Source organism: Hemitrygon akajei, chromosome 15 (genome assembly GCF_048418815.1).
Source record: "Hemitrygon akajei chromosome 15, sHemAka1.3, whole genome shotgun sequence".
NCBI lineage: Eukaryota > Metazoa > Chordata > Chondrichthyes > Myliobatiformes > Dasyatidae > Hemitrygon > Hemitrygon akajei.
In genome coordinates, this window is record NC_133138.1 from 69,493,951 (window position 1) to 69,511,149 (window position 17,199).

Sequence of the window (17,199 nt, forward strand, 5' to 3'; positions counted from 1 at the left end):
CTTGGAGTATTGTGAGAGGTTTTGGCCCCTTTATCTTAGAAAGGATGTGTTGAGATTGGAGGGGGTTCAGAGGAGGTTTATGACAATGATTTCAGCGATGAACGGGTTACCATGTAAGGAGTGTTTTATAGCTCTGAGCCTATACTCACTGAAGGGGTGACCTAATTGAAACTTTTCGAATGGTGAAAGGCTTTGATAGATTGGATGTGGGGAGGATTTTTACTGTGGTAGAAGAGTAAGATCAGAGGACACAGCCTTATAAAAGAGGGTCAGCCTTTCAGATTGGAGATAAGTAGGAATTTCTTTAGCCAGCGAGTGGTGAACCTGTGGAATTCTTTGCCATAGGCAGCTGTGGAGGCCAACACTTTATGCATATTTAGGCATTGGTTGATAGGTTTTGATTGATCAGGGCATGAAGGGATATAGGGGGGGAAAGCCGGAAATTGGGTCTGAGGGGAAAAATGGATCAGCCATGATGAGATGGCAGAGCAGACTCGATGGGCCCAATGGCCTAATTCTGCTCCTATGTCTTAGGTTCTAATGTCCATGTTATAAATTCAAATTAGTTCACCTTCTGGAAATGTCTTTCACTGAGCTGAAGATAGTTCATCTCTTTCGCAGGGGTGTTCACCTTGATTTTGATGTGTTGCCTGGCTTTGCTCAGATGTTCTGAAAATAAATCTTCTAAACCAGTTACTGATTGTGTAATGCTGACTTCGTTTACTTGAGGATTAGTAATCTCACATCTTAGTTATAGAAAATTATATCCATTAGTGACAAAATTTCACAACGTAATAATACACATAAAGAATGAAACACTTACTAAAGTAAGGAAAAATACAGTGCCTTTACTTCTTGGCTGTTAGAGAAAAAAATAATAGAGCATAGGGAATGTTTATGCTCCTCCTATAGAAGGAAACACCCATTCGTATGCTGTACCTTACCTTTCTAATACCAACCATTGCATCTGCATAATTGTATTCCCATTTTAGTGATTCAGGACTCTGGGTATAATTGTTCAAGTCTTCTCCTGTTACTTTGTTAAGAATTGCATCTAATTGAGAAGAATTGACAGATCTTCACAACTTCTGTGTTTTCCCAGAAAACATTAACCGAGCAAGTCTACTCAGTCTTGTCTTGAAGACCATTAGATTTTATCAAACAAATATACAAATTATTTTTCTACCATTATATATAACACCAATGGCTGAATTGGTATGCTTAGTGGTCCAACTTTTTGCATTATAAGAGTACCATATACACAATACATGCTCATACTCAAAGAGTAAGCAAATAGGAAACTCATTCAAATGGTTCTACTTTGTGACTATATTGTGGCGACCCACTTCCTAGCGCACTCGAACCGGCTCACAAATAGCCAGCGCGCAGGCACAAAGGCCAGGTCCGCAACAAAGGAACAAAAGCCTGCGGGGGTTTGTGAGTACGTGTCCCTTAGAGCGTCTGCGCCCGGGGAGGGCGGGATGAGGGAGGCTTTAAAGCAAGGCTGTGAAGTTCGAATAAAATTATCTTTGATTGCAGTTTACCGACTCCGTGTCGTTATTTTAGCGCTGCGTGTAGCACACTGCTACAATTGGTGACCCCGACGGTCCAAACGATTTTTGGACCGGAGATGACTAACGCCGCATCTGTTCATGCGGTTTCGTTGAAACTGCCAAGCTTCTGGATGCTACGACCTCACCTATGGTTCCAGCAAGCAGAAGCCCAATTCCACGTTCGGCAGATAACCTCAGAGGACACCCGTTACTACTACGTGGTGAGCTCCCTCGACCAGGACACAGCGGCCCAGGTTGCGGAGTTCGTACGGTCTCCCCCGGCGGATGGCAAGTACACGGAATTCAAAGCCCTGCTCCTAAGGACTTTCGGACTCTCACGGCACGAGCAGGCTGCCCGTTTACTGCACCTGGATGGCTTGGGAGACAGACCTCCATCGGCTTTAATGAATGAGATGTTGTCTTTGGCCGGTGGACACACACCCTGCCTCATGTTTGAGCAGGCATTCCTGGAACAGCTGCCCGAGGACATACGCCTGCTGCTGTCCGACGTGGATTTCAGCGACCCCCGGAAGGTGGCAACCCGGACAGACTTGCTGTGGAACGCCAAGAAGGTGAGCGGGGCGTCCATCGCACAGATCACCAGGCCACGCTCCCAGCAGCAAACCAGTCCAGGCCCGGCCGCAGAGCCCGCTAACCCCAGAGGCAGGGGTGGGGAGCCCAATGAACACTGGTGTTTCTACCACCAGCGGTGGGGCGCAGAAGCCCACCGTTGTCGCCCGCCCTGCCAGTTCCCGGGAAACGCCAGGTCCAACCGCCGCTGATGGCTACGGCGGCTGGCCGTTGGGATAGCCTCCTGTATGTCTGGGACAAGCGGTCGGGATGCTGTTTTTTGGTTGACACCGGTGCCGAGATCAGCGTCTTACCTCCGATGAGTTATGACACCCGCAACAGGGCACCGGGTCCCCCCCGAGGGCCATGAATGGCAGCACGGTAAGGACCTACGGCACCCATACGGTGCAACTACAGTTTACCTCCAGCTGGTTTACGTGGGACTTCACACTGGCCGCCGTAGCCCAACCGCTTCTGGGCGCAAATTTTTTGCGGGCTCTCAGCCTGCTGGTCGACCTGCCAAGGCAGAGGCTGGTCCACGCCGAGACCTTTCAGACGTTCTCCCTGGGAGAAACCCAGTTGCCAGCCCCACACCTCGGCTCCATCACGCTGTCCGACAACGACTTCACCAGAGTCCTGGCGGATTTCCCATTGGTTCTGGCACCGCAGTTCACGGCAGCCATGCCCCGACACGGCGTACAGCACCACATCCCAGCCCAGGGACCGCCCCTCCACGCCCGTGCTCAGCGGCTTCCCCCGGACAAGCTCCGACTGGCGAAGGAGGAGTTCAAGAGGATGGAGGAATTGGGGATCATCCGGTGGTCCGACAGCCCTTGGGCCTCCCCCCTGCACATGGTGCCCAAAGCAACAGGGGGCTGGAGACCGTGCGGCGACTACCGCAGGCTGAACGAGGCTACCACAGCAGACCGCTACCCTGTGCCACACATTTAGGACTTTGCAGCAAACCTGCACGGCACACGGATCTTCTCCAAGGTAGACCTCATTCGCGGATACCATCAAATCCCGATGCATCCGGACGACGTCCCCAAAATGGCTCTCATCACCCCGTTCAGCCTTTTCGAGTTCCTCCGCATGCCGTTCGGCCTGAAGAAGGCCGCACAGACGTTCCATCGGTTAATGGACACGGTGGGACGCGACCTGGACTTTGCATTCATCTATTTGGACGACATCCTCATAGTCAGCAGCAGTCGTCAGGAGCATCTGTTCCACCTCCGTCAACTCTATGCCCGACTGAGTGAATACGGTCTAACAATCAACCCGGCCAAATGCCAGTTCGGGCTCGACACCATTGACTTCCTGGGCCACAGGATTACTAAAGACGGGGCAACCCCTCTGCCCGCTAAGATAGATGCGGTCTGCCATTTTCCCCGACCCACCACGATCAAAGGCCTTCAGGAGTTCGTAGGTATGGTCAATTTCTACCACCACTTCCTCCCTTCAGCTGCCTGTATCATGCGCCCACTGTTTGCCCTGCTGTCGGGTCCGGGCAAGGACATTGCCTGGGACGAGGAGTCCGCCACCGCTTTCATTCAAACGAAGGAAGCCTTGGCGAACGCCGCGATGCTAGTGCACTCCAGAATGGACGTCCCTACCGCCCTCACAGTGGACGCATCTAACACGGCAGTCGGTGGGGTGCTGGAACAACTCATTGAGGGCCGCTGGCAACCTCTGGCGTTTTTCAGCAAACACCTGCAGCCACCCGAGCTCAAATACAGTGCTTTCGACTGGGAACTGTTGGCGCTCTACCTGGCAATCCGGCATTTCAGGTACTTCTTAGAAGGTAGGCCCTTCACCGCGTTCACGGACCACAAGCCACTTACCTTTACGTTCACGAAGGTGTCCGATCCCTGGTCGTCCCGCCAGCAGCGCCATCTGTCTTACATCTCTGAATACACGACGGATGTCCGGCACATCTCGGGTAAGGACAATGTCGTGGCGGATGCGCTCTCTCGCCCTAACATTCATGCCCTTTCCCAAGGGGTAGACTTTGAGGCGCTGGCAGAGGCGCAGCAGGCAGACAAGCAGATCCCGAGTTACAGAACCGCAGTCTCCGGCTTGCAGCTCCAGGACCTCCCCGTAGGCCCAGGTGAGAGGACCCTACTCTGTGACATCACCACCGGCCAACCCCGTCCCGTCGTCCCAGCGAACTTGCGGCGGCACGTTTCCTACTCCATTCATAACTTAGCGCACCCCTCCATCAGGACAACTGTCCGGATGGTAGCCAACCGGTTCGCTTGGCACGGACTCCGCAAGCAGGTCAGTGAATGGGCCAGAACGTGCATGCACTGCCAGACAGCCAAGGTGCAGCGGCACACCACATCTGCCGCAGCAGTTCCACCTCACCCACCGGTGTTTTGACCACATTCACGTGGATATCGTGGGCCCCCTGCCAGTGTCGCGCGGAGCACAGCACCTCCTCACTATCGTGGACCGGTTCACAAGATGACCAGAGGCAATCACGCTCATGGACACCACCTCCGAATCTTGCGCCCGGGCACTGATCGCCACCTGGGTGTCCCGCTTTGGTGTACCGGCCCACATTACCTCCGACAGAGGCGCCCAGTTCACCTCCAGCCTGTGGTCTGCTATGGCCAGCCTTTTAGGGACACAGCTGCACCACACCACTGCCTACCACCCACAGTTGAACGGACTAGTGGAGCGTTTCCACCGTCACCTAAAGTCGGCTCTCATGGCCCGCCTGCGAGGAGCTAACTGGGCGGACGAGCTTCCCTGGGTCCTACTCGGCATCCGCACGACGCCCAAAGACGATCTGCACGTCTTTGCATCTGGATCAACTGCATCTGGAGTTGGTGTACGGCGGACCCCTGGTCGTCCCCGGGGAGTTCATACCAGCCCCAAGGGGGCAAGTGGAAGAACCCGCAGCAGTCCTGGGCAGACTACGCGAGAGGCTCGGTGACCTGGCCCCCATACCCAATTCGCAGCATGGGGAGAACCCGACCTGCGTACCCAAAGAACTGCAGAACTGTAAGTTTGTGTTTGTACGACGGGGCGGGCATCGACTACCGCTGCAACGGCCCTACGAGGGGCCATTCACGGTGCTCAGGAACAACGGGTCCACGTTCGTGCTGGACGTTGGGGGGAGAGAGGAGGTTTTCATGGTGGACCGACTCAAACCAGCCCATGTGGACCTGGCGCAACCGGTCGAGTTTCCAGCACCGTGGCGCAGAGGCCGACCTCCCAAACAGGGTCCGGCCCAGACTGTGGACATTGGGGGGTGTATCACCGGTTCTGGGGGGGGGGGTGTTATGTGGCGACCCACTTCCTAGCGCACTCGAACCGGCTCACAAATAGCCAGCGCGCAGGCACAAAGGCCAGGTCCGCAACAAAGAGAAAAAGCCTGCGGGGGTTTGTGAGTACGTGTCCCTTACAGCATCCGCGCCCGGGGAGGGCGGGATGAGGGAGGCTTTAAAGCAAGGCTGTGAAGTTCGAATAAAATTATCTTTGATTGCAGTTTACTGACTCCGTGTCGTTATTTTAGCGCTGCATGTAGCACACCGCTAAAATATAACCATTTATAGACCTCAGAGACCCTAGGATTACACCAACATTTCTGAAGAAATCACACCGGAATAGGTAAAAAAGTTATCAGGGCTATAGCATTCCTTAGGGGTAGCTATCGATTTCCTCCTGGTATGTCTTTACCATTGTATAATATAAAATGTACAATATATTAAAATAGATGTTTTTAAATCAAAGATATTAACTATGATAGCAAAATGTCATCATTAGCAATAAACAACACATTTACAAAGTACATTTTATGAAATCTTAAGAATCATATATATCAAAGTTACCTATGTTAGAAAGTAAATATGCAATATTCAAATAGTTAAGTGAAAAATAATGTTTGTTGACTTCTCTTTCTATGGGTCATGCTATTAGACCACTTATTCACAACAAACACATCCCAAACATCACAAGATGAGGTCAGAAATGTGCATAGCTGCATGAAACATTAGTGATCAGGACTAGTAAAATGCGAAGAGCAAGGGTGACATGATCAGGGCATTCCCTGCTTTTCACTCTTCCAGGGTGAGGACGAGCTAGAGAAATAGTTAAAGAGGTGAGTATGAGGCAAGGGATAGCAAAACACATATATCATACAAGGGAGAACCCATGGTAGTGAAGGTTAGATATTGGAGTTAACAGAGTCTTAGGAATGGGTCCATATTCAAAGACGGAAGTCACCAAACTTCCGTCCTTGCAGACTTCAATGTTTGAACAAAAAGAGCACCACAACAATGAAGATTCCTATGACTAAGGAAATTGTCCATTGGAAAAATGCAAAAAAAAACACAAACCAAGTTAAGGTAGTACCAATTTATCACTACTCCAGATTCAACAGCTGGAAAGATCTTGTTATTGTTTCAGTTAGAGCATTAGGCTGGTCAGGCACTTAGTATACAACTGCAAAGGAAACTTTTGAAAGGAGGTGCCTCACTCATCTGTTTGTGTCCATTCAGTTATAATAATTTGGCAGGGGTATGGGAACCAGAATGATAGAGTGGAGGAGGGGGAAAACAGAAATAAGCCTAAGATAGTGAGCAGTAGAGATGTCAGGAAGAACAGGCAGGTGATGGGGCAAATTTGCAGCTATTGGGATCTGTTGCAGTGCAATCAAAGCAAAAAGTACCAAATACTGGACTTAAGGTATTATACTTAAATGCACACAGCATAAGGAATAAGGTGGATGATCTTGTTGTACAGCTAGAGATTGGCAGGTATGATGTTGTGGCCATCACTGAGATGTGGCTAAAGGATGCATGTCTCTGGGAGCTGAACGTCCAAGGTTACGCGGTGTATCGGAAGGACAGGCAGGTAGGCAGAGGGGGTGGCATGGCTTTATTGGTAAGAAATGATATTAAATCATTAGAAAGGGATGACATAAGATTGGAAGGTACAGAATCTTTGTAGGTTAAGCTAAGAAATCGCAGGGTTAAAAGGACCCTGATGGCAGTTATATACAGGCCCCCTAACAGCTGCAATGATGTGGACTACAAATTACAACAGGAAATTGAAAAGGCTTGCCAGAAGGGCAGTGTTATGATAATTGTGGGGGATTTTAACATCCGACTGGATTGGGAAAATTAGGTTGGCACTGGATCTCAAGAGAGAGAATTGGTAGAATGTCTACGAGATGGCTTTTTAGAACAGCTTGTTGTTGAGCCAACTAGGGGATCGGCTGTACTGGATTGGCTATTGTGTAATGAACCAGAGGTGATTAGAGAGATTGAGGTGAAGGAATCCTTAGGAGGCAGTGATCATAACATGATTGAGTTCACTGTGAAATTTGAGGAAGAGAAGCCAAAATCCGATGTGTCGGTACTTCAGTGAAGTAAAGGAAATTACAGTGGCACGAGAGAGGAACTGGCCAAAGTTGACTGGAAAGGAAAACTAGTGGGAAGGATGGCAGAGCAGCAGTGGCTGGAGTTTATGCGAGAAGTGAGGAAGGTGCAACACAGATATATTCCAAAAAAGAAGAAATTTTCAAATGGAAAAAGGATGCAACCGTGGCTGACAAGAGAAGTCAAAGCCAAAGTAAAAGCAAAGGAGAGGGCATACAAGGAAGCAAAAATTAGTGGGAAGACAGAGGATTGGGAAGTTTTTAAAAGCTTACAAAAGGAAAGTAAGAAGGTCATTAAGAAGGAAAAGATGAACTATGAAAGGAAGCTAGCAAATAATATCAAAGAGGATACTAAAAGCTTTTTCAAGTATATAAAGAGTAAAAAACAGGTGAGAGTAGATATAGCACCGATAGAAAATGATGATGGAGAAATTGTAATGGGTGATAAGGAGATGGCGGAGGAACTGAACGAGTATTTTGCATCAGTCTTCACTGAGGAAGACATCAGCAGTATACAGGACACTCAAGGGTGTCAGGGAAGAGAAGTGTGTGCAGTCACAATTACGACAGAAAAAGTACTTAGGAAGCTGAATAGTCTAAGGGTAGATAAATCTCCCGGACCAGATGAAATGCACCCTCGTGTTCTGAAGGAAGTAGCTGTGGAGATTACGGAGGCATTAGCAATGATCTTTCAAAAGTCAATAGAATTTGGCATGGTTCCGGACGACTGGAAGATTGCAAATGTCACTCCGCTACTTAAGAAGGGGGCAAGGAAGCATAAAGGAAATTTAGACCTGTTAGTTTGACATCGGTGGTTGGGAAGTTGTTGGAGTTGATTATCAAGGATGAAGTTATGGAGTACCTGGAGACATATGACAAGTTAGGCAGAACTCAGCATGGTTTCCTTAAAGAAAAATCCTGCCTGAGAAACCTATTGCAATTTTTTGAGGAAATTACAAGTAGGCTAGACAAGGGAGATGCAGTGGATGTTGTGTATCTGGATTTTCAGAAGGCCTTTGACAAGTACTGCACATGAGGCTGCTAAACAAGATAAGAGCCCATGGAATTACGGGAAAGTTACATACGTGGATAGAACATTGACTAATTGGCAGGAAACAGAAAGTGGGAATAAAGGGATCCCATTCTGGTTGGCTGCCAGTTACCAGTGGTGTTCTACAGGGGTCTGTGTTTGGGCCACTTCTTTTTACGTTGTACATCAACAATTTGGATTATGGAATAGATGGGTTTGTGGCTAAGTTTGCTGATGATACAAATATAGGTGGAGGGACTGGTAGTGCTGAGGAAACAGAGAGTCTGCAGAGAGACTTAGATAGATTGGGGGAATGGGCAAAGAAGTGGCAAATGAAATACAATGTTGAGAAGTGTATGGTCATACACTTTGGTAGAAGAACTAAACAGGCAGACTATTATTTAAATGGGGAGAGAATTCAAAGTTCTGAGATGCAGCGGGACTTGGGAGTCCTCGTGCAGGATACCCTTAAGGTTAACCTCCAGATTGAGTCGGTGGTGAAGAAGGCGAATACAACATTGGCATTCACTTCTATAGGATATAAGAGCAGGGATGTGATGTTGAGGCTCTATAAGGCATTGTTAAAACCTCACTTGGAGTACTATGTGCAGTTTTGGGCTCCTTATTTAAGAAAGGATGTGCTGATGTTGGAAAGGGTTCAGAGAAGATTCACTAGAATGATTCCGGGAATGAGAGGGTTAACATATGAGGAAAGTTTGACTGCTCTTGGACTGTACTCCTTGGAGTTTATAAGAATGAGGGGGAACCTCATAGAAACCTTTTGAATGTTAAAAGGCATGGACAGAGTGGATGTGGCAAAGTTGTTTCCCATGGTGAGGGAGTCTAGTACAAGAGGGCATGACATAAGGATTGAAGGGCGCCCATTCAGAACAGAGATGCAAAGAAATTATTTTAGCCAGAGGGTGGTGAATCTGTGGAATTTGTTGCCACGGGTTGCAGTGGAGGCCAAGTCATTGGGTGTATTTAAAGCAGAGATTAATAGGTATTTGAGTAGCCAGGGCATCAAAGGTTATGGTGAGAAGGCGGGGGAGTGGGACTAAATGGGAAAATGGATCAACTCATGAAAAAATGGCGGAGCAAATTCGATGGGCCGAATGGCCGACTTTTGCTCCTTTGTCTTATGGTCTCATGGTCTAATATGTAGACTAAATCATTTCTTAAAACATGACTCGAATTTCAGTAGAGATATGCAAATAGCTTAAATCACCAAATTACTCCAAGTGCTATTTCCTTTATAAAGCTTAAAAAGTGGGTGATCCTTGGACAGCAGTGTGTCTGAGCAACATTTATCATCAGAGGTGTCCATCTTCTAAGTGAAATGAAGGTTCACATTACTGTTATTATGAGAGTGAGCACTGTCAAGCACTGAGCAATGTCACAGGCAGCTTTATTCTAATATTTAAAAAAAACTCATAAAATTGTTTAGGGACGAATCATGCTTTTTTCTCTCTGCCTGTTGATGATAACACCATGCAACTGAATACACAGAAATAAATGATATCTTGTCTGTGTATGTAACATTGTCCATTGGGAAGTAATGTTATTGGTGCAAGCCTAAACGTTTCCTTATCAATTAGTTTGCAATAGTAAATACTGTCATAGGCTTTCTTTCCCATTTTTTAAAGTCTACCTGAAATATAATTAAACTTGTATGGATATGAGTAATGCTGAACTAATGTTTTTGTAAGGATTTAATTGCACCACAACACAAACTATTCATGACTGTTTGATTAAGACAATTAGGATAGATGCAAAAGTCTATGCAACTATAATTGCTAAAAAGCTTATCAGATTTATCAATTTCAGTTGTCCAGGGAGGAAAATGTTATCGTTTTATCCAAGCTTCTGCTTCAGTGTATCTTTCCATCTTATCTCCCCATGTAAAAGCCTGGATGAAGTGCTTCGCTGAACCATTTAGAACACAACTCAAAAATGCAGAAAAGTTTCATGTCACTGTGACATTTAACAATGGCGTGAAATAGTGGCCATAATTGGAGAAATGGAAATGTCTAATGTCTTTGTAGTTAATATGTACATATACTTGTTGGCCATAAAGAGAAAGTGCAATGGGATATCTGTTTAATGGGGAAGTCTTCATTAAAAAATAGCATTTTTTACAAAGTTCTAGTATAATGATTTCAATATCATCTTTCTATAAGTGGGACCATTCAATGACATAACAGCGTCTATACTTTTCTTTAAGTTTAGTGGGATCCATGTCAAGAAATTACTCTAATAGTTTACCTTTCAGTTTTGATAGGGTTTATTAATCATTGCTGCAAGAGATTCTTCACCTTCCTATGTATCCATGGTCATGTCATTTGCAATGCCGTCAGAGTGGACGTTTAAGCAGACAGGAATAATCACTTTGCTGGAGGCAAGGATTAAGAGTTGCAATGTATTGGTTGACAAATGAGCAAGAAGTAAGGGTCATTTAGTGATACTTAAATTAGAATGATCATTGATCACATATCTCCTTGAATAGTATTCTCTGAGCCATTGAGATTTAGTAGTGTCCGAGCCAGTTGACACAATTTTTGTAGTAAATACGATTTTGTCTGTGAAAAGTAAATGGTTTGTAAAGCAGCTCTGAACAATATTGATATTTGCACAGGTATTAAAATTAAAGTAAAATAAGTGGAACATCTCTCACTGGAGTTTGAGTCTGTCTCACTCTGAAAGCAACAATGCATTCTTGTTATATTATCCCTGGCCACTGTATCTATGAAATCTTCCTCAAGTGAACAGGGTTTTTTTTCCAATGTTTTTCAGATCTAAATATGTGTTATCTTTTCAATCTCACCCTTTCCACTCGTTTGGGTGTAGGGGATCCAAGGTGGACCCATGTACCACTCTAAATTAAGGGTTTCACTCATTTTGGGGTATAGATCCTGCTGGGGCAGGATTGATGTTACCCAGGGAGACTGTTTTATTTATAGTCTTGATTACCACAATCCTATTATTGATAACCTGTGTAAGAAGTCAATGAGGTTTCCATCCAGAAAGGAATCTTGAGTTGGAATTATTTTAATAGAATTTCTTTCCTTGGACCCAGTTCCCTTTATGTGGTCTCCAAACTGTCTTGTCAGGTTCTTTTGCCTTCTCTTGAATTTCCATAAACTCTTTCAATTCCTTAAGGAGAGTTCTATTGGGTGAAGGCAATGGTCGATCTAAATTATCGATTGAGGCATATTTAGGTGGACATGGTACAATAAGAAATGAGATATAACATTCGTGTGTACTTCCAGTTTCACAATCCACACCTTGTTTATGGATAGTTGCACTTCAAGAATGTGTAGCCTATTTTGCCTCTAGAGTAGGCGTGATGCGAAGTTCGTAATGTGGAAGCTGCAGTGGCTCTCTTTTGAGGAACCTGTCCCTGCATTCTTTTACTGATGATAATAAATCATTTTAGTCATTCTAATGCATGTCGACAAGCATCTGTTCTTCATGCTTCATTGGTACCCATAGAGTTTACTGCTGTGAGCATTACCTCATGTTAATCTGGTAGAAATACACAATATCGGTCACTAGGTTCCATCACATTAGCACATGGTCCACACCCAGGTGCTTGGTTTCTATCTAAAAAGTGACCAATTTGTTGTCTCCAGGCACTAGCTGTTGTTACATTGTTAGGAGCTGTACAAATTGTGATGGTTTGAGTCCAGCAAGTCATATCATTGGGTTTGGTCTGTCTAATCTGCATCCAACTCTATGTTCTATCCCTTCATAATTCCGGTCTGACTTGAACAATAAAGTATTCATCATGTTTAATTATAGGATCTGTTGGTGTATTATCACATATGTCTGCTATATTATTAACACATACATTAGATCAATTCACATTGCCTGTATAACTACTGGAAACCAAGATGTTGACCATTTTATAGTACTAGGTGGAATGCTGTAGTGCTTGTCAAGAGCTCGCCAAGTTGGACTACTATTAAATAATAACTCTTTCTCAAATAATGTTTTTTTCTAAAACATGGCAACATTGGGTGGCAATTGTAATGGTACTGGGTTTGCTGACTGATAAATTCTAAACTCAAACAAAAACCTTAAGCCCTACCAGAAATAAATAGCTATGAGGGATCTTACTAAAGGGAAATTATGCTGTAACTACCTAATCTTCAAAGACAAGCTTACTTCCCTGTTTATTCTGCATGGTGGGTTTAGCTGCCAGTGCCCACTATTCCTGAAGTAGGTCCCCTCTTCCTACCAAAGAGAAGGTACTTCCAGTTAAACAAGCAGTTTAAAACACTGTTATTTTATTTTCAGTGATACATGCTTAAATCTAAACAACATTCTTAAAACACATTTAAAACTCAGAGGATTTTAATTTTAGACATCCTTCATATTCCATGATGTTTGATACTCCACTACTAACAAGCCTGAACTGCTCTTTACATGTATGCCCTTTTTATATACTCTTTTCTACCACTTGGGTCACTTCACACTTATATGATACTTTCTCAGATATCCTTTCTACACGAAGAATTTGAAAGCTTTTTAGAGACATGGATCTCAGCTTTTAACCATTAATGCTATGAAGCTAACTTCCTTGAGTATATGCAGCTCCCAACGTTAATAGATCAGTTGTTCAGATGCTAAGTGTTATTATCCATCTGATCTGCAAGCTTCCTTGAACTAAGAAAACTTAGTTAACTTGTTTGATCTGAAACAAGCCAAATTAAATAACCCATTGTCTTATACTACAGCCTTGAGCAGTAAACAGCCAGGTGTTGTGAACTAACATCTCCTATATACAGAGATTGTTGCAAACCTGTGTTTTTAACTTTAAGCTGATTACTACTTTTTATTTACATTTCAAACACTGAAGAATAACTCTCATATACAACCAGAAACTAAACAAATCGATATTAAGTAGAAGTTTCCTTACATATCTGCTTTGGTCTTACCAGTGGCAGCTGCTGTCTTGAGAAAGCAGACTCGGCAAAATATGAGGAAGAGGCTCAGTGACCCAGGAATGGAATATCTATCACAATCAGAGGATCTGTCCTTGGACCAACATGTAAATGCCATTATTATTACTCAGAAGACATGACAGCACTTTCATTTTATTTGAAGTTAATGCGCATTATCTTGAACTTACATTAGAGTGGAGAGAATCCTGACTGGTTACATCATGGACTTGTGTGGAAACACCAATTCCCACATATGAAATTGGAGGATTTACTGTAGTCCATTACAGGAAAAGCCATCCCCACCATTGAGCATATACACAAGGACCCTTGCCACAAAAAACAGCATCCACCCTCCAGGCCATGCTCCCTTCTTACTGCTACCATTAGGATGGAGCTACAGAACCATTAGATCCCAAACCACCAGGTTCAGGAAAACATTACCCTTCAGCCATAAGACTCCTGAACCAGCGTGGTTAATTTCACTCATCTCAAGTCTAAACTGATTCCGCAATATATAAGATCATAAGATACATGAGCAGAATTAAGCCATTTAGCCCATAGAGCCTGCTCTGTCATTTCATTCTGGCTGATCTAGTTCCCTCTCAGCCCCAATATCCTGCCTTCTCCTTGTAATCCTTCATGCCTAATGAATCAAGGATTTATCAACAATTACCTTAGATGTACCCAAAGACTTGGCCTCCACAGCCACCTGTGGCAGCAAATCCCAAAGATTCACCACTCTCTAGGAAAAGGAATTTCCCCTCTTCTGCCATTTTAAATAAACATCCCTCTATTCTGAAGCTGTGACCTCAGGTCTTAGACTACCTCAGCATAGGAAACAACCTCACCACACCCACTCTATTGATGCTTTTTAATATTCAATAGGTTTCAATGAAACTCCCCCCTCATTATTGTGAATTGTAGCGAGTACGGGCCCAGAGCCATCAAAAGCTCCTCAATCCAGAAATCATTTTCATGAAACTCCTTTGAACACTCTCCAAAGTCAGTACATCCTTTCTTAGATAAAGGGCCTAAAACTGCATACAGTACTCCAATTAAGGCCTTACCAATGCCATATTAAGACTCAACGTTATGTCCTTGATTTTATATTCTCTTCCTCTTGAAATGATAACTAACATTGCATGTTCCTTCCTCACCAGCAACTCAACCTGCAAATTGACATTTAAGGAATCTTTCATGAGGACTCACAAGTCCATCTGCACCTCAGATTATAAAATTTTCTCTCCATTTAGAAAATAGTTTGCAGTTTTGTTTCTTCTACCAAAACACATTACCATACAATTCCTGACACCATATTCCATTTTTGCCCCTTTTACTAATCTGTCTAAACCCTTCTGAAGCCTCTCTGCTTCCTGAACACTACCTGTCCCACCACCTATGTCTGCAATTTTGGCCACAAAGCCATCAAATCTGTCATCCAAGCCATTGAGATATAATATATAATGAAGTGTAAAGGGCTGGAGAAGAATAAATACTTCTACGTCAGCCTTTTACTTTTGTTATCTACCTGGCTTCACCTATCACCTTCCAGCTATCCTCCTGTTCCTCCCCCTAATTTTTCACTCTGACATCTTCCTCATTTCTTACCAGTACCAAAGACAGGTCTCAGCCAAACATGTTGACTGTTTTTGTTTCAGAATCAGGTTTAAACATAGAAACATAGAAAACATACAACAAATTACAGGTCTTTCAGCCCACAAAGTTGTGCTGAACATGTCCCTACCTTAGAACTACCTAGGCTTTACCCATAGCCCTCTATTTTTCTAAGTTCCATGTAGCCATCTAGGAGTCTCTTAAAAGACCTTATTGTTCCCGCCTCCACCACTGCCGCCGGCAGCCAATTCCATGTACTCACCACTCTCTGTGTAAAAAACTTAGCCCTGACATCTCCTTTGTACCTACTCCCCAGCACCTTAAATCTGAGTCCTCTTGTGGCAACCATTTCAGCCCTGAGAAATAGCCTCTGACTATCCACATGATCAATGCCTCTCATCATCTTATACACCTCTCATCCTCCGTCACTCCAAGGAGAAAAGGCTGAGTTCACTCAACCTGTTCTCATAAGGCATGCTCACCAATCCAGGAAAGATCCTTATAAATCTCCTCTGCACCCATTCTATGGCTTCCAAATCCTTCCTGTAGTGAAGCAACCAGAACTGAGCACAGTACTCCAAGTGGGGTCTGATCAGGGTCCTATATAGCTGCAACATTACCTCTCAGCTCCTAAATTCAATTCCATGATTGATGAAGGCCAATACCCCGTACACCTTCTAAACCACAGAGTCAACCTGCACAGCTGCTTTGAGCGTCTTATAGACTCGGACCCCAAGATCCCTCTGATCCTTCACACTGCCAATAGTCTTATCATTAATATTATATTCTGCCATCATATTTGACCTACCAAAATGAAGCACTTCACACTTATCTGGGTTGAACTCCATCTGCCACTTCTCAGCCCAGTTTTGCATCCTATCAATGTCCCGTTGTAACCTCTGACAGCCCTCCACATTATCCACAACACCCCCAACCTTTGTGTCATCAGCAAGTTTACTATCCCCTCCCTCCACTTACTCATCCAGGTCACTTATAAAAATCACAAAGAGAAGAGGTCCCAGAACAGATCCCTGAATCACACCACTTGTCAGCGGCCTCCATGCAGAATATGACTGTCTACAACCACTCTTTGACTTCTGTGGGCAAGCCAGTTTTGGATTGACAAAGCAATGTCCCCTTGGATCCCATACCTCCTTACTTTCTCAATAAGCCTTGCATGGAGTACCTTATCAAATGCCTTGATAAAATCCATATATACTACATCTATGGCTCTACCTTCATCAATGTGTTTAGTTACATCCTCAAAAAATTCAACCAGGCTTGTAAGACATGACCTGCCTTTGATAAAGCCATGCTGAATATTCCTAATCATATTATGCCTCTCCAAATGTTTATAAATCCTGCCTCTCAGGATCTTTTCCATCAACTTATCAACCATTGAAGTAAGTTTAATGTCACCAACATATGACATGAAATTTGTTAACTTTGTGGCAGCAGTACTATGCAATATTAATAGTGAGAGAGAAATAACTGTGAATTACAGTAAGTATATATAAATATGTAATGCAAAAAAAAATCAAAATAAAGAAGTGGTGAGGTAGTGTTCATGGGTTTAATGTCCATTAAGTTATCAAATGGCAGAAGGGAAGAAGCTATTCCTAAATCATTTAGTGTATGCCTTCAGACTTCTGTATCTCCTTCCTAATAGTAGCAATGAGAAGAGAACATGGCCCGGGTGATGGGAGTCCTTAATTATGGATGCTACCTATTTGAGGCACCGCTCCTTGAAGATGTCCTGGATACTATGGAAGCTAGCGGCCATGATGGAGCTGACTAATTTTACAACTCTCTGCAGCTTACATCAATCTTATGCAGTAGACTCCCATACCAAAGAGCGAAGCAGCTAATTAGAATGCTCTCCATTGTCCATCTGTAGAAATTAGCAAGTGTTTCTTGTGATACACCAGATCTCCTCAAACTTCTAATAAAATATAATTGGTGTCTTACTTTCTTCATGGCTGCATGGTTTCTTTGGGTCCAGGTTAGGTCCTCAGAGATATTGATACCCGGGAACTTGAAACTGCTCACTCTCCCCACTTCTGATCTCTCCAAGAAGACACGGTATGTGTTCCATCCTTT